This window comes from Dermacentor albipictus, chromosome 2 (genome assembly GCF_038994185.2).
Source record: "Dermacentor albipictus isolate Rhodes 1998 colony chromosome 2, USDA_Dalb.pri_finalv2, whole genome shotgun sequence".
NCBI lineage: Eukaryota > Metazoa > Arthropoda > Arachnida > Ixodida > Ixodidae > Dermacentor > Dermacentor albipictus.
Window position 1 is genome coordinate 125,506,386 of NC_091822.1, and position 18,145 is coordinate 125,524,530.

The following is an 18,145-nucleotide window of genomic DNA, read 5'->3' on the forward strand; positions in this document are numbered from 1 at the left end:
AGTGACGTAGGCAAGCTTCTGTGTTGTTCAAAACCGGGTTTTGTACGATTTTCTTAACGCTTTGCTCCATACATGGTGCAGGCGTAATTTATATCGCCAAAGGGAGAGAGATGTTTGACTGCAAGATGTCTATAGAATATTCTTGACTGGGGAAATTCTTTTTCTTTTATGTAACCGACAACCATTTATTCAGCCATCGCTATAGTTTAGAACACTCAGCGTCCACTTCGTCTCCAGCCTCCAATTGCAGTGCAGTGTGAATGTCCCACTAATCGGTTTCTTTAAAAAGGTTTTTGTTTTCACCATAAAACATAGCAGTATGCTATTTCAGCTATCATCATCACAAGTTCCACACGCATATAAAGCTGGTATAATGCAACGTAAACGACTTTCTTCTCTTTCTTTTTTTTCAGTCACTATGTGTGCGTATCCCCATGGGAACAGCCCTCTGCCGCTGTGAAAGAAATTTTATTGTTCAATCGCGCCATTCATATCTTGAAGCTTATGCAATTAGTCTTCGGCTATGTGGCTTTCTTGCTTTATTCCTTTTTTTGTATATGCATTGTTTTGTATACATGTACACTTAAATTCATTTTTTCTGTATTACGGGCTGACGCAGAACACTCTCTAATGTTATTATTCCAAGGGTACAAACAGATGTAGGGATCCATAATACTTACACATCTCCTAAAAAGAAATACAAATACATGGGAAGATTATAGTCACCAGCTAACTTTAACGAAGAATACAGAACTGTAAACTCTGCTCTTTTTTCGTCTACAAAGTCATACCAATTTGGGGCAAAGTATAACAGGCGACCTTGTTACTCACAAAACTCTTGTAAACATGAATTTGTACTTATGAACATAATTATAGGAGTTGTTCAGACATTATCGGCTGCAGAACTGGTCGTGACTGCCAGCGTACGCAAACAGATGGAAATCCATATTATGCGTCATCTACCCAGCCGATATCTTGAGCCCTGGTCTTCTTATAGTAGCTGCATGAAACTTTTTTTTTTCTATTTTGTAGTATCGCTGATATTGATTTGACACGGACAAAGATCGCCTATGACGTATATATCTCGGCAGCCGTAGCTCTCTTGTTGCAATGGTCACCACTAGCCACGGTCCCTTGAGCCAGTATAGCCAAAATACAGAGATATATCAAATTTTGTTAAAAAACAAACAGCCATGCGAAACCCAGCTCAGCAGGAATACGAACAAATTCCTACAGCATACGCTGTTTGATTTAAAATATTTAAAACGAAGCAATTAAAGCTCCGCTAGCACTGAAAACTCTATAAGTTTCACTTCACCGTCGTCAGCTGTTCTTGCCTTGTCCGACGTAAAGAACCTCTGTCAACGTAAAAAACATCTGTCAACATTCTTTTAAGTGCGAACTTGCGTACGCATATCAGTGTATGTGTGTGCTTGCGCGTGAGTGTTTGCGCGCGCCCGTGCAAATATGTGTGTGCGTGTGTGAAACAAGCGATAATCTGTCAATATATTTTTAATTTCGGCACAGTACACAAGTAACACTCGTTTCATTGTACACATACCACTCTTGTACATGTGCGAATAAGTTGCCCTAGTCAGGTTACTGGTAAACACGGCAAAAAGCAAGGGGGGGGGGGGGGGACAGGAAGAAACACGCGAGGGCATTTTTCACATCACCTCGTGTTTTGTATCAACCCCTTTTCGTCCTGTTTGGGAGCAACTGTATAGCGCAACTCACTCGTAAGGAAGGCAAATTAGTCACTTTACAAGCTCCATAAAACTGTATATGTGCACTCTCTAGCTTTAGAGAACTTGTTTACTTATCAACTTTTGCAATGAGGAAGGCATACATAATCGTTATCCATTGTTGGCATGATAACGTGGCACAAGCACAAATTCTGCCTCTTACCTTGTTCTGGTAGAAATTCCGTATATGCCTTCGTGGCCGTGGACGAAGAGCGCGCTGCAAAGGTGCAGATTTCGTATGTGCAACGAGAAGAAAAAAAAAACAAGTTTCTCTTAAGGTGCTAATGAACGCGAAATTCTTTAGTTCATTCGCTTTAGGCAGCCAACGAATTGTAGTCGCGATTGCCGAAGAAGTCCGATATTTCGTCGCATATGTTAGTGGCGTGAAGCCGAAAGAATGCCCGGGTGTCACCAGGCTTTCGGTTAAACTTTAGCCAACATAAATATATCGTATTATTGCGGGATTGAATCCGAATGTTTGCCTGCTCAAAAAAAAAAAAACATACCATGGCCAAACGTAACACAGATATAGACTTTTTGCAGCGGTGCTGAGGGTCTGAACAGAAGCGCCCGCGCAACTTTTATGGGTGTCTTCACGGTATCCTGTCGAGACAATGTCCTTCGCATAGTTAATATTTAGAGAAAATGGGGCGAATACGAAGCAATCACGACTGCAAAATTCGACAAAAAGAAAAGGCTAGAAAAAAGTTAGGCTTGTGGGCTTTCTAATGCGCGAAACTAAGACATTTGACGTATACAGTACTGTGGCGGCATCCCTGACACAGCCTACCCGATTTGTTTCTTGTTGAGTGTCACGCGTATACTTGGTCTTCGCGGTGATCATGGTGAAGTAGACTAAGCACCTTGTTTAAATGTGGTTGAAACCGAGACCACGTTTAGGTGATTTGCGATGAAAGTGTAAACTGTTTAGGCGATTTAAAGCTTTTTTAGGAAAACATATTTATGTAGGTGTTGCAAAAACTTAGAAGCATATTTCATGAACCATGAGATTTCCTAATGTGAAAAAAACACTAAACGCACCTCAAAGTTGACAATGCGATGGTTTACGTAGCATGTTCTGGGAAACGTGTAGGCGTAGCTTCATGAGCTTAAGGTTCAAGCGTTTTGCAATATATAAATACCTTCAACAAGTGCTCGAAAGTGCTGCACGACCGTCACCAGCAATGTTCTTCAGCGTCTTAAAGCAACTGTATGCGACGCGGAATCATATTGGGTCCCAATTGGGTGTAGGCTAGGGTTGACGTGTACCCAAATAATAACGTTTCCAGGTTATTTACGATCATTCCAAATAATTACTGGATACTCGTTAATTCTTCCTTATTTTTGTGCATACCATGTTGCAACTAGTAGATTTTTTTTATACCTCCGTGAAGTATGCTAGGTACCTTCTTTATATTTAGTGAAAAGGGGAATGTTGCAGGTCATGCGTACACAAATTTCTTAGTATGTGAGGTGTGTCGTTTGTAGTAAATTACCAATGCAAGCTCTCTGGAGCCAGTTGAGCGCTGTTTAAAAATGGTGCAGAACTTAGCCCGCTTTCCTCGGAGCGAAGTTCCACATAAACCAAATTTGACGAAATAGAACACTATGGGTTTCGGCTACGCGAAGCGAACCACGTGCGGATGAATTACAGGCTTTGCAGAAGTTCCTTCATTAAGTATTCGAAAATGTTGTACGGTCGTTATCCGCCGTGTTTCACACTGTCTCGAGGAAATAATACGTCACACCAAATTTCACGTTTGGTGTAAAAGGGAAGTAGTACAGCTCCGCAAGAAACACACAAATCATACGTCAAGCGTTGCAACGGTAGCAGTACAATGTGCACCTGTATTGCATTATTGCTAATCGCATTAACGTCAAGCCATCCTGTGATGGTTTCTGAAGGCGTTCTTCCAACCTGTTATTTTGCTCTCAACAGGAAAACATGGAGCCCCGCTTTTACCATTTCACAAACAGCGAAGACTTAAAGCAGCTGTAGTGTCAAAACTCTTTAACACCCACTGATATCAACGCTTGGGTTAACCGGGTGCACAATGTGGCTTACGTGCGCGCCAACGCGGACATGAGTTTGGTGAAATATGGTCTTTGGTTAAAATTCAACGTTTCCAACGGCATTATAAAGGGGGCAAGGTTTTTACGCGTTTGATTTAATCTTACAGGCGATCGAAATTCGCGGTCTCGGCAGAGACCGCTTCGCTAGGTATCGGTCGGCGATTGTGCGCGGTCACGCGTGCCTGCTGCTTATTTTTACTTTTAAGACAGCGTAAGATTTTAAAAACTAGTTACAACTTGGCCCAGAATGATCGTTTCCCGTCCTTTCTAACTGCACTGTTCCTTTAAATTCTAGATCAGGCACTCACATGAGGGTTTGCGCCGCGATGACGTAGTGCTGTAGGCAGTCGTACTTGGAGTCGTCGTCGAATGCCCTCTTAGCGTTGTAGATGACGTGGCTGTCACCAGATTCGTTGAGTCCGCTGCAGACGTGTAGACACGCAAACACCTTGTGTTAATGGCGTTTTTTTTTTTGTACGCATATGCGCCAGCAGCCCACCTCAACAGTGTCATAATCGGAGCAGTATTAGGCGTTTAGAAAATGGTCTTTAGGTGTAATTTCTAAGCCTCCAGACACTGTCTACGGTGTCGCAGAGTCTATCACTACTTAATGTTGTGCTATTTGGTTCCTACTTATAGTGATGTAATCTAATGCGAAACAATGAGATGTAAAAGTGACGGAAAAGAAATCGTGAGCGAGAAAATCGTCAGAAAAGAACGAAAAAGGTATACGGAAAAATGGGCGCTCTTCCCTGCCGTGGACTTCGCATTGTTTCACTGCCTAATACTCCGTAATAATCACACAGACCTGCTTGAGTCTTTGCCAGAACGCTTGGATGTAGCCGTCCTCGGTAAACTTTTCTCTCTCCAGAGCTTCGTAAATAAGCAAAATGAACCGAATTCAGTGTCACGCACGCCTGCGTTGCTGTGTTTTGCAAGTACGGCCGGTCGCATTTCACATTTCTAGGGGCCCTATATATATGCTGTCGGAGGTACTTTGAAGACACAAATGTGGCCTTCATTATTTAACTGGAAACTCAATAATATCGTTGACCGTATTGCCTGCAGTGACGATTCTATCAGAAGTACAGAATATCACCTCGCTAAGGGATAGCAGCTGGGTACCAAATCCCCCTGGCACAATTACGAATAATGGCCGCTTGCTTACTACTGTGTAAGGTCTTTAAAAGGCAGCATTGACCTCAGCATTAGTCACCTGGCAACGTGATTAGCACGGATGGTGTCGCACTCTGGACTCTAAATGCAGTATAGGACTAATCCAAACATGGCATTGCCACTGCGTCTATGGATGCTTAATGCCCCGGGGAAAACACGGCAAAGTGGGAGATGGAAATTCAAGACAATGAGCAAAACGAGAACAAGGTGAAAGCAGGAGCCAACGTTTCGACAACTGGACTTGCCTTCTTCAAGGCTTCAAGCCCTTGAACAAGACAAGTCCACTGGTCGAAACGTTGGCTCCTGGTTTCACCTTGTTCTGGTTCTACCTATTGCCGCGTAACATAGCGTTCGAGGCATGGTTTCTCTTATATACCTAATTGTATACTTGTTCTACAGATCTTACCAGCGCAATTTAGGTGGTTTATGAGATTTTAAGCAGCTGCTAGCACTATTTCGACCCCGGATTGCCCTTTGTGCACCACTTACTCATCGTGGCGTGGTGCAGCCGGTAGCTGGACCCACGTTGCCGCTGTAGAAGTCAGGGAAGACTTTGCGGTCACCTGGCGAGGCACCGTAAATGCTGTTTCAGACACGGAGCGAGCCGAACAAACGCGCAGCAAGGTTCGCTTCTTCTTCTTCTTTGCTTACTCGCCCTTTTGCGAACTTGCTCGTGCTCTAAAAATCCGCACCTCATTCTTTTTCTAACAAATAAATGGCCTACCGAAGCACGTTTGTGACAGTAATGCCTGCAGTCTTATTCTTCTTAAAAGACTGTCATTATATGAGAATGAAAATGAGATTCATGTTATCACAGCCTGCAATATCAATAAGCATGCTATTGAACACACTGCCTCAGCACTTTATAGTTCATAAATGCTAGAAACGTTCGTATAGCAACAGAATCGATCATAAGAGGTAGTATAGTAGGAATCACCTCTCATTGCACATTTAATCATTTTGCTTATTCATCAGATATAAAATGCTTGTCGGCGGTTGTTTCGAGGTAGCCGTATATTTTACTGTGTATGACTTTCACGCTAAAGCTTAATATAATTATATTATGGGTGTTTTACGTGCCGAAGCGACGATCTCATTATGAGACATGCCGTGACGTGCACCTAAATCTAAGTACACGGGTGTTTTCGCATTTTGCCTCCATGTCAATGCGGCTGCCATGGCCAGGATTCAATACCGAGACCTCCGTGCTTAGCAACCCAACACCATATTCACTAAGCAACCTCGTTGGATCAATCGCTTTGTAGGTTTCATGTGAATCGAAATCTCAGCGTTCATTAGAACGCTTTCGGAAATAATCGGAGCCATTTCTGATGAGTGTCTATTTCTGTGATAAAAAGTCAATTCTCAATGACCAGATGTGCTCTGTTATGCTTAGCGCATAATTATTTATAGCGCTTTGCGAAGCTTTCTGCGTTTATTGGTATAAATGTGCCTGCTCCTGAGCCCTTCTGCACGCAAACTGTTTAGATCGCTAAGCCTAAGAGAGAAATGTACACTTCTGTAAAGACCGTAACTTTTTACGCATGAGCGTATATACACCCACTTTAAAGATTCGTGAGGGGGTGTACGAAGCATGAGGATAAAAGCTGGCCCTGTGCCAAAAATGAGGTCAGCGCGCAGCTGTCCCGGCGGATGAGAGATAACCTAGATAAGAATAGGCGAGAGGTGCTGCGGATGACGTCGTCGATTTTCAATTCTCATTTAAGACGCTGTCAGTGACACATCTGTCACAGCATAATAATCGTAACCTTGGGCGGCACTTTTTCGGGAGCCGCTCGCCACAAAATTTGTGAAACCTTACATTTTGCAGAAAGGTTAAAGGCATTGATCAATGACATCATGATGTTATAGAATATCCCGCTATATTTTGTCTTTGTCACCTCTTGGATGTTCATCACACCGATATGCTGAAAGCGTTCCCTTGCTGCACAATAAAGTCGACTTATTGGCAGCATCTAGAAAACACGTAGAACCCCTGATGTTGGTGTTAGATGCTGAGTTCCCAACAGGATTAAATGCAGCGTTCAGGTACCATTGTGAAAAAAATATGTCTGCGGAAAGTTATAACGCGGCCCCTATTCAGACACATCCCGAATGGCTCGTGTAGCAGGTACGTCAAATGGTGGCAAGTGTGCATACGCGTTCTTTAAGGCTATAACTGGTTCCCATTGCTCAATCTTCTACAAATCGCATGCTTGCGTTCCTTTTTTCACCTCCTGCTTTTAGCGTTGATTTGCCGCTCGACATCAAAGATATGACACACGTGATTGTAACGCCCTGCATCTCACACAAAATTTAGAAAACATGCAAACGTGGCCCACAAGTACGGTTGAGTAAGTTTGGTAACCAATTTGGATGAACAACCAAAGGGAGCACAGACATCTAGGGAAAATCTTAAGCCCGGGTCCCATCATGAAAGCGGGTTGCAATGCTGCACGCCCCACTAACATGTGAAAGGACGACAGAATAGGCAGTTCGACACCCAGTCCATCCACTGTGCGCTGATGGACGGCGGAGCACACGTATTTACCGAATTTTTTCGGACCTGTACCTTCTGTTGACAAGTGAGGCCACTCAGGATGCCAGAACCATACCATTGGGTTCGAGCAATGAATATGCAGGGTGATTTTTTTTTAGATTGTAGAAATCTTTTATAGAAAGGCTATGGAAATTTTCACAGAGAGGTTCCCAAATGAGGGAGATATAGTTCGCCTCTGAAAACGTGTTTCAAAAAAGTGATTAACGAGAATTTGTAAATTCAATTTTTTATAGCCACGAAGGCAATTCTTTATGTGGCCAACTTGGAATCACTCACATTCTAATCCACCTCTGTTTGAAAGAAAATCTTGTCAATCGTACTTAGAGATATTCATCACGAAATCGCAATGTTCAATACAGCCAATATCAAAAACGAGCTCCCAGATGCTACGTCAGACGGAAATTCCGTCTGACGAAAGCCGTAACGAAGTTTGAACGCTGATACGGCATGTCGTCGCAGATGCTTACCTCTCGAAACACACCTTATAAGTACGTGACGTGACCCGCCGTGGTGGCACATAGTGGTTTTGGCGTTGCGCTGCAAAGCCCGAGTGCGCGGGATCGAATTCCTGACACGGGGACGAAATGCTAAAACGCCAGAGTACCATACATTGGGAGCATGATTAACAACCCCAGGGGGTTAAATGAATCTGGAGACCTCAAGCGTTCTTTCACCTTAACATTTCTGCACATTTCTTTCTGGCAGCCTGGCTGTTAGTATGCGATGAGTCATTGGTGCCACTCAGCCCGACGTAAAGCTCCTGCACACTTATTGGGAACGTGTCTGTGGCCGATGTCTGTGTGAGGGCGAATGCCACGGCTAGTTTTTCTGCTTCCTGCGTTGTTGGGTCTGGTATGGTGGCGCCGACGAGGAGATACGTCTTTGTCGTCACCGCGACCGCTTCGGTTGTTATTCCACGGTATGCGGCTGCATCTGTGTAGAGCACCTCCGTGAGGGACCCGTAAGTCTTGCCCAGGGCCCCGGCTCTTGCTTCTGACCGCCCTGGGTAGTATGCACTTGTGGGGTTGGGGGTGTAGGGAGGAAACGTGAATATTTTTCTCTGTGGGATGGCTGATGGCGTGACGTCGCCAATCTTCTGAAGTTCTCTGGGTTGTCTATCATCTGTAGGGGAATCCCACTTGATTTGTTTAAGAACGTTCTGTCTTCTTTGGGTGCATTTTCTAACTGGAGAGGTGGCCCTCTACTAGTTCTTCAACCGTGTTATGGAGACCCATATGGATAAGGCTGTCTGTGGACGGGTTCATAAGGAGACCAAAGGTTTGCTTTGTGGCTTTTTGAGTGAGTGTGCTTAGTTTGTGTTTGTCGGTTTTCATCACCACCATGTACGGCGCTGCATACGTCAACCTAAATAGGATGAATGCTTGAACGAGGCGGATGGTGGCGTTCTCTTTCATGTCTCGATGTCCATTCGTTATTCTACGAATCATGTGTAAGAGCTGCTGCGTCGTCCTGGTGAGGTGTTAGAGCATTTGCTCGAATTTTGCATCAGCTTGTATGAGGAGTCAAAGGATTCGGAGTGTTTTGCAGGGCTTCATAACTTGACCCTCTAGGATGATCTGTACACTATCTTCATTCTTCTTGGTGCGACGCCGCCGGACCACAAGAAGCTCTGACTTCTAAAGCAAGCAGACAAGTCCGCTCTCCTTTCCATATTTGTTTACCGTGTCTGCTGCAAGTAAGAAGGTATAATGCCAGCCCATTTATAATACCAATAGCAACAAGCGACAGATAGAGAGATAAAACATCTTTATTAAAGAGTCCCTGCTGGGTTCGAAACGCGAACGAAAGGGCCGGGAGGCTGGCCCAGTAGAGCTCCCCTTTCCGTCATACTTACAAGTAAGAATCAGCATATATATATATATATATATATATATATATATATATATATATATATATATCAAAAAGTTTATTTGAAAGAAAAAAAAATGCAGAAAGCGAGTGGGTGGAGCCCCTAGTCCAGGGCCCCAATGGCTTGAGCGGTTCGCCGTGCTTGGTCGAGGAGCGCTAGTTGCATCTCCCGATCCTCGCTGGCGAGCCAAGTCTCCCACTGCTCCCTTCCGGAAAGTTTGCCGGCTATTTTTGGCGTATTAATATTGGGTGGCCTGTTCTGGCAGTCCCACGTAATGTGGGAGAGAGTTGGCCGGCCTCCGCACCAAGGACAGCGAACGCTGTACAGCGTTGGGTGAATGGCATTTTTCAAATAAAGGTTTGGAAATGTGTACGTCTGTATTCGGCGCCAGTCATAAGAGTCCTGCCTGGATAGGTCAGGGTGTGGTGGACTGTACTTTCTTCGCTCGCGCCGCTGGTGCTCAAGGATGTGTCGTGGTAAAAAGGGGTATTCGTCATAGTGGTCGACCGCTCGGTTGACAAAAGCACGAGCTGCGCCGTTCTCTCATTGCCCTCGAGTCCTGCGTGACCCGGGCACCAGATGATCATGTGTTTCTGCGTTAGGTTGGATCCTAATAGGTGAGTGGAGCTGTGTCGTAGCCTGCCGGTGAGGAATGGTCTACATGCGACTTGGGAATCTGTAAGAGTTATCGATGATTGTCCTAGAGCGTCCTTAGTTTTAATAGCTAGCGCGATGGCTGAAGCTTCTGCGGTATTCGCAGATGTAACTCTAGCCGTGGCGCAAGTCACAAGCCCTTGATATGCGACCGCTCCTACCACTGCGAGGGCGTAAGCACCACATCAAGCGACATCTTTGTAGACTGTATCCGGGTTTCCACCGAATTGCTGCATTAACTTTCGAGCTCGAGCACTTCTACGTCGGCGGTGGTATTTTTGACTCATGTTCTTAGGGATTGGGGCTACTACGATCCTTTCACGAAGGACTCTGGGCAGAGATTCGAGTTCTTCTCCCGCATACTGTGGACGAGTAGGGTAACCCACGCGGCAAAGTAATTTTCTGCCAGAGGAGGTTAAGTTAAGCCGCTCCCGTTGAGATATGAGCGTCGCTGCCCGTAGCTCCTCGTAGTTATTGTGAATCCCGAGGGCTAGCAGGCGTTCAGTAGAGGTTCCCTATGGTAGGCCGAGAGCCGCTTTGTACGACGTTCTAATCAACGCATCTAGGGCCTTTAGTTCTGTTTTCGTGGGGTCCTGGAAAGGGAGGCTATATGTGAGACGACTTAGCACAAAAGCCTGAACGAGCCGGATCGTCTCTGTTTCCTAGAAACCTTTTCCGTGATATGTTACTCTATGGATCATACGGGAGTTCTGTTTCACCGTAGTCCTAAGGGACTAAATCCCACCAGTGTCGAATAATGGTGTGGTCTACTCGTTTGTTGGTTTGCAGCCACAGTCCGAGGACCAGCATTTTCTGGACCTCCTTTATCTGGCTGTCTCCTAGAAAGAGGTTCACCGGCTCGTGAGTTTGACGGCATCGACCTCGTATCCTAATAAATTCTGATTTATCGGGAGCGCAGCTCATTCCACTGCTGCGAGCGAAGGTTTCAACAACGGTCGCTGCTTCTTGCAGGATTTCTTCTTTTTGTCCAAACGAGCCGCTGGTTGCCCATAGGGTAATATCGTCTGCATATATTGCGTACCCTAGCCCAAGTACGAAGTCGAGTTTTTTGGCTGAGCGTCTCATGCCGATATTGAAAAGAAGGGGGGAGAGTATCGCCCCTTGCGGTGTAGCTCTATTGGGCATGGGAAAAGTGTCTGAGCGCGTAGTGCCAATGCCTATTGTTGAGATGCGAGAGGTCAGGAAAGAGCGGGCGTAATCATAGATTCTTTGTCCACAACTGATGTCACTTAGCTCAGATAAGATAAGTTCATGTGAAATAGTGTCGAATGCGCTTTTTAAATCAAGAGCCAGGACGAGATGTTCCGCACCAACCGTTGTGTTGCATAGAACTTCTTCGCGAAGTAGCAGGAAAACATCTTGTGTCGACAACTGTTGGCGAAAGCCGAATATGTTAGTGGGAAATAGGTTGCGGTCTTCAATGTAAGACGTGAGACGTGTGTGGATCACCTTCTCAAATAATTTGCCAGGACAAGAGGTTAGTGATATCGGCCTGACATTTTGTAGATCATGAGGTTTTCCTGCTTTCGGAATAAGCATGATTTTAGCCTCCTTCCACTGTTGTGGTACTACGCCCCTCTCCCATATCTGTTCATTAAAATACCGGGTAAGCTGTTCTAGGTGCTCGTCGCTCAGGTTCCGGATCATAGCATTTGTGAGCTGATCTGGTCCTGGAGCCGTATTTCTCTTCGCAGCTTGCGCTGCCGCGAAGAGTTCTGCCTTAGTTATTGGAGCGTCTAGCACCGCGTTTTCTTGCCCTTGGTATGGCAAGGTGCATGGGGGAGTGATTACTGCTCCTACGTACTTCTCTTTAAGCTTAGTGAGGAGGGCCTGATCTGTTCCTGAAAACTTTCCGGCAAGTTTTTGAAGAGTGCGGTTGTTGGCCGTTTTTGTTTTTCCTGGTTCCATTAGGCTGCGAAGTATCGCCCATGCCTTGGAGGTGTGTAACGTTTCGCGAAGTGACTCGCAAAAGCTCGCCCAACTCGCTGTCTCTAACTGCTGTGCGTAAGCGTTTGCCCGCTCTTATATTTCAGCAATTCTGTGGCACAGTTTGCGATTAAGTCGCTGTTTTTTCCATCGTTTAGTTAGCCCCCTTCTGGCTTCCCACATATGTAGCAGATGGTTGTCAACTACCGGCGTTTCCGCTGTGAGCGCTAGCCGCTTAGATGTTGCTTTGTGAGCGTCTCGTATGTGTGTTGCCCACTCTTCAGCGTTTTCAGGTGATACCTCCGGCATGGGGATTTTGCGATAATTTACCCAGTTCGTGATTACCACCTGGCCACAGGGTCGCCGAGTTTTCGGGGAGCCTACCGACACACTGATAATGAAGTGGTCAATGCCAAGATTCTCTCCTAGATTGGTCCAGAATACCTCGTTGACATTATTTGCGAATGTGAGATCTGGAAAGGTGTCTGCACTGACACTGTTACCTAATCTTGTCGGGTTTTGAGGGAGAATGATGAGTTGGAGATCATATGCTTCGGTCGCTCGCTCGAGCTCCCGGCCTTTGGGGGTGTCTGTTCGGTAACCACAACTGGTGTGAGGAGCATTGAAGTCCCCAAGAAGCAGTAGTCTATCCTCGGTGCCGGAGGGACACATGACGTACCTAATGATGGCCTCAAAATCGGCCCTCCTTTCTTTAGGTGGGCTATACACGTACGTGATTATGGTTTTTGCCTTGCTACGCTTCTTCGGTAGTATTGTTACAATTTGATGGTTGATGCTGCTAGTCGCCAGATAATCTATACTGATTGCTATGTCCTTGAGCACCATCGTCGCGACCTTAGGGTAGTCTGGATGGGATATCGTGTAGTAGCCAGTCAATCTGACCGGCTTGTTACCGATCTCTTGCAAACAAATAACATCAGGTTTGACTAGCACCGTGTTAATGTATCGTTGTAGAGCTGCCGCCCGTTTGTGGAAGGTGCGGCAGTTCCATTGCCAAATTTCGAGATATTCGTGATGTACTCGCGTTCTACTCGCCATGAATAGTGCTTTCACTGTCCGAGGTCGATATGGGTCGCGGACGGCGGTTAGATTGAGCGCTGGGGCTAATGATGGCTCGCTTACGAGCCGCGCTCTTTGCACTGGCCACAGATTCATCGACGTAAGTTTTTAGGCTTTGAAATTCTGCGTACATCTGCTGCTGAAAATTTTGCATAGTTTGTAATTGATGCACAACTTGTTGGAGTGTAACCTCCACAGAATTCGGCGTCGTTATAACCTCGAGAGGCGTGCCTGCTGCTTTAGTATGTGCTGTTTTGTTCGTTTCGGTACAGCGACTAGCTTTGAGGGAGTCCAACTCTCGCTTAATTTCTGCCAAGCTCTCGCGGAGGAGTCTGTTCTCGTTAATGATCTTCCGATATTCGGGATTTTCTGTTATAGGAGCAGTAGTAGAAACGACCCGTGCCCAGCTTACCGTGTTATCTTGTGGCGCTTGCTTGGTCACAGTGGCGAAAGCCCCCGATTTAGGCGGTTTTGGTGATTGGTAATGAGGTGGGTTTTTGGGATTGGAGTTCTTGACCTGGATCGACGGCGAGTGTCTGATACCTCCGGCGAAGGATCGGATGCGGATTCTCCATCGTCGGAACTGAACCAACGTAAGCGTTGAGGTGGCTTCGTTGAGCTGTCCTTCCGGGTAGTCCGTTGAACGCCAGTCCTCTGCGTTCGTTTGGTTTGGGGTTTGATACGTTTTTTACAACTCCGGTCTCCTGTCATGTGACCCTCCCCACAGGCTGCACACTTGGGAGCACACTAATGTCCGGCTACAGGGTCCCGTTGTCCACATGTACGACATACTGGAATGTCCGGCTGGGGACAGACGTCCGATCGGTGACCAATTTGGTGACACACTTTGCACACCTGAGTGGTAATTTTGTAGGGATAGCAAGCAAGTTCTCCGCCGTTGTAGTAGACATACCGCTGCGTAATACCTCCAAAAAAGGTGATAACAGCCGTTTTAGTGTTACGGAACATGCGCGCTTGGAGAATTTCCACCCTTTGCGTGCGTATGCGTAGATTCGCTTTTAGCATTTCAGGCGTCGTGTGCGGGTCCAAGCCGTGAATGACACCCTTGGTTGTCCCGTCACTTGTCGCTACGTAGGCGTTGACCGAGTGAGGCCGGCCGTTGATGTTAAGCATTTCAATACGTCTAACGTAGTCCGCCACTGTCTGGTGCGGCGTGGACACGATAAAGATGTTAGAGGCAGGCTTGATTCTGAGCAGAAATTGCTCACCTGATATTTTCCCGTTGCATGCAGCAATCACGGCATCCGCCAGTAGTGGACTAGCCAGGTTCTTGACCGGTAGCCCTTGACGCGGTCGCACCACTATCTTAAGATCATCCTTTGGCAGGGGGGGTAACCGCCTGTATGCTGCTTTGTGTTTAGATTTTCCGGTTGCTTGACCAGCGGAAACTTGCTGATTCTTCAAGGTCCCCGAATATTCCAGTGCTTTAGTCTTCTTCTCTTTCGCATCCTTTTTTTTTTCTGCCGAAGCGTAAGGACCGTCTGCCAATCCCCATCTGTTTGTCTTTGGCTCTCTGTCCCGGCGTTCTGGTCGCTGGGTCCTTTTGGTGTCGTGAGGTTGTGAGCAGCGGAGTCTTGAAAATCCATGCTGTCAAGGTCCTGGCGCCGCGTGTCCGTCACCCGGGAGGGTCCGGGACGCGCAGGTGCGTCAGGCGGTTGATTTGCAAGAGCCATCGAGCGGTCGGTGGGAAACGGCAAGAAAGCCGCTTTCCATATGGCTTCCGGCGAAAGCGGCCCGGCCAAGGGCGGTCGGTGAAGATGGCGTCGTCTTCGTGGTTGGGGAGCGCGCCGACGACACGTCCGTTCGCTTCCAAGGTGATACTCTCTGGGGTCAGCTGGGATCGGTCGATGCCGCTGGCCTTCACGGACACATTGGTGCAAGCAAAACTTACATTCGAGGTAATTAACACAGTGTAATTGGCTAGCAATCACGGAGCCGATCTGTGGCTAGGGACGAACGCTTCTTCTTCCAGAAACAGCAGAAATAAAGTTGGGCGCGTTTACCACCTGTTTATCATCTCAGCCCATGCTATTGAATCTCATGTTTCCAATCTCAGTGATGCCACTTGACACGCTTTTATTAAACTCGTTATTCGTTTATTATAAGATGTGAATGAAGACAGCCATCGATTTGCTGCGTTTTACCGTTTAAAATTGCACTCGATAATAACTGCATTGTGGAAGACAAATACGCAGTAAAAGTGCACTTTGGTCACTTATCGCCGGTTGTTCTAAGAAGGACGTCCGCGGGACGAATTTTATATGCTGATGACACGTATTGGCTATATCGAACAAATTCTTGAACGAAGCCGCTCGGGTACTACATTGCGTTGTGTCTAAACTGCATGATTGGTTCGTTTCATTTTTATTTTGAAGACTAACATATGTTTTCACAGCTAATATAGATCTGTAGCGGATATTTTACGTAATCATAGCAGCAGCATTGACTTTGATGCATGCTCATGTCATTCGGTAACTCTGGTAAGAAGCACAAAATACCTAGGTCTACGTTTCGACAATACGCTGTCATGGAATGTCCACATTGAAGTGCTCGCAAGAGCGTTTGCATGCAGTGTGCCACTCATTTGCATGCCCTAATATGTTTGTGTGCTGCAATTAACTGTCTGTAAAGGGGTTTACTAATTACTTGGCGCATCAATTATAAGGTATGAAATAACCATTGTGTAGACAGAACTTGATTACTCGCATCATACAAAAAACATCTGCAGCCACTCTTATGGCACACCTTGTCGAGCACGTACCGGTGTGACATATTGTTTCTCAGGCTACGAGATCCCTTTGAGGCCTTGTATAAGAATTAATTTTCTACTAATTTATGGAACTTGAAGCTTAAACCTCTTGCTGCTTACGTCACATAGAAAAATATGTTGTGGCTGATGTGTGCACGAACTATGCAAGATGGCTCGTGTTTTATACATGGCGGCAAATTTTAAAAACTAAAGTAAAGTGGCACCTCAGGATCCTCTAAATAGGGAAATAATTGTTAAGGTAATTGGTGATACGTAATGCCGAGGTTTGCTAAACTTCTTTAAGGAATTTCTGAGCATGTATACAAATGGCTATATTTGGCTATGCTATCTACTTTTTTTCAATATTTTTCAACCTATCGGAAGCTGTTGCTGCTACACTGATTGGCAAGAGATATTTGCTGTCAATGTCTTTCTTTTACCAGACGGTCCAGGTCCGCAAGGCGATCTCTCAGCCCAGTCCCACTGCAGTACACGCCTCATACATGCCTCGTATCGATGGTGGCAATACGTTGTTTCAATATATTCATTCTATGCTAACGCATTACCGTCGACAGTCGTCGGGAGATGGGTTCTATCTCAATTTTTCATTAATTTTTATATGAACGACAAGCTAAAGCCGATCGGTGTTCTTTTCACGGTAAACTATGGAAATGCTTGGCTTCCTCTCCTGACTACTCGTTCCGCACATTTAGAAAATCCAGGAAATGCGAGAACTTCAATTCACCATTTGACGTGCAAAGATGACAACGGCTCGTAGAAAGAGCCATGTGTAACATAAAATTGATTTGTCTTTATCAATCTTCTTGTGCCTGCGGGCCAAATTGCTCAGGTACAAGCAACAACTACACTTTGCTAAGCAAACAACTATACGCCTGCAATGAGGCCGTGAAACGGCGAGTACAGAAGATATTCTCAGATTGAGTCCCGCATCTGCCAGTTTTGCGGCGAAGGTGTGATGCTCTTCTGTGGACCGTAAAGAAACCGCAGTTCTGCAGAGATTGCGGATGTACTGGAAGAATATTCGCCAGCCATCGTATTAAACGACATTGCACAGTATACAAGGAATGCTATTGATGAAGCTACCTACATAGGGAGCGAAATGCGGGGAGCCTTGGTTGTCCAGAGTTCTTTCTGTTCTTTTTTTCATCATTTTAAGTAGAAGGTAAAATGTGCGAGCTATCTAGCTTAACGGGACCAAAGATTTCAGTGCGCGTCGGTCAGTTTTTGTTATTCTTAATCAGGTTGCTCATTGTATCGCGGAAAACAGATGTGTAGTGCTCTCTTGGATCGTGAGTCTTGAGTGTAAAATGATTTATCGCTATTATGTTTGTAAGCCTCACTGGCTTGGCAGCTTATATATATTTCAACGACGTCCCCTACCTATGTGCAGCCTTGATGATTCTCTTTCAGATCAGCCAGTGATACAATGGCTTTAGTCTGTTAACCGGTGAGATTGCGGCGGAGCGCAATGCATACCCCGTACGTCTGCAAAACAGCAAGTTGCATGGCTCTGACATATAAATGGAGGCATTTATTTCGTTGGTATAGAGGAGAAGGGTCCAGTGCTTGTAATAAGGTAATGAGGAAAGGCTACACTATCAGGGCATACTACGTTCGAAGTTGCCTAGGTCGTGAATTAACTTAAATCTCCGGGGCCACTAAAATTAGGCCCCGGAGATAAGACACTATATTCACTAATTGACAGGTCGTGAGTGGACAGATATACAATATTGTCAAGGCTCCTTGAAGCATTTTTCCGCTGTGGGCGTGGGTATTTGAGCTGTAGCCCTGGTGGTTCTGCGCTGGAGCCATTAATGGTTCTTATTTTTTCATGTGCAAGCTTTTTGACCTTTTATTATTAAAATCAGCCAGCTTCTCGGCTTGTTTAACTCGCTTGATCTTGATTCTTGAGTAGTGCGGTTCCCCATTGATGCTTGTAATAGCTTCAAATTTGTGTCATCACGCTTCAACAGCAAAGTGTTCGTGAACATTATGCGCTGTTTCTGAGAGCTGTCGTTGATTTTCAGTGCTTTCCGCGTAAGAGAGTAGACGAGCATGGGTGCTGAGATCTGGCAGCGCGCCCAGCAAGAAACTGGCGCTACCAGATCTCAGAGCCAAATAAATTACGTGCGTTTGCTTGGTCTTATTATTTTCTCTAGATGAGGTACAACATAAATTCTGCGCCGGTGAAAGTTGTGGTCGATCGCCATGGCTCTGTTTCTATACATTTTTTCAGAGGGTACGATGAA

The 18,145-nt window shown here is 45.7% G+C and overlaps 1 protein-coding gene across 1 annotated transcript in view; it reads right to left on the bottom strand.

The window, feature by feature from the left end:
• The window catches only part of LOC139056089 (uncharacterized), a 52,483-nt gene extending 46,870 nt beyond the window's left edge, over nucleotides 1–5,613 (bottom strand). Inside the window, exons 1-3 of the mRNA XM_070533948.1 lie at nucleotides 5,484–5,613; nucleotides 4,127–4,240; nucleotides 1,909–1,962 (exon numbers count right to left, since the gene is read on the bottom strand). The gene's annotated coding sequence lies outside the window, so the exon portion shown is untranslated. The remainder of the gene's footprint in view (nucleotides 1–1,908; nucleotides 1,963–4,126; nucleotides 4,241–5,483) is intronic.
• Between the last annotated feature and the right edge of the window lie 12,532 nt (nucleotides 5,614–18,145).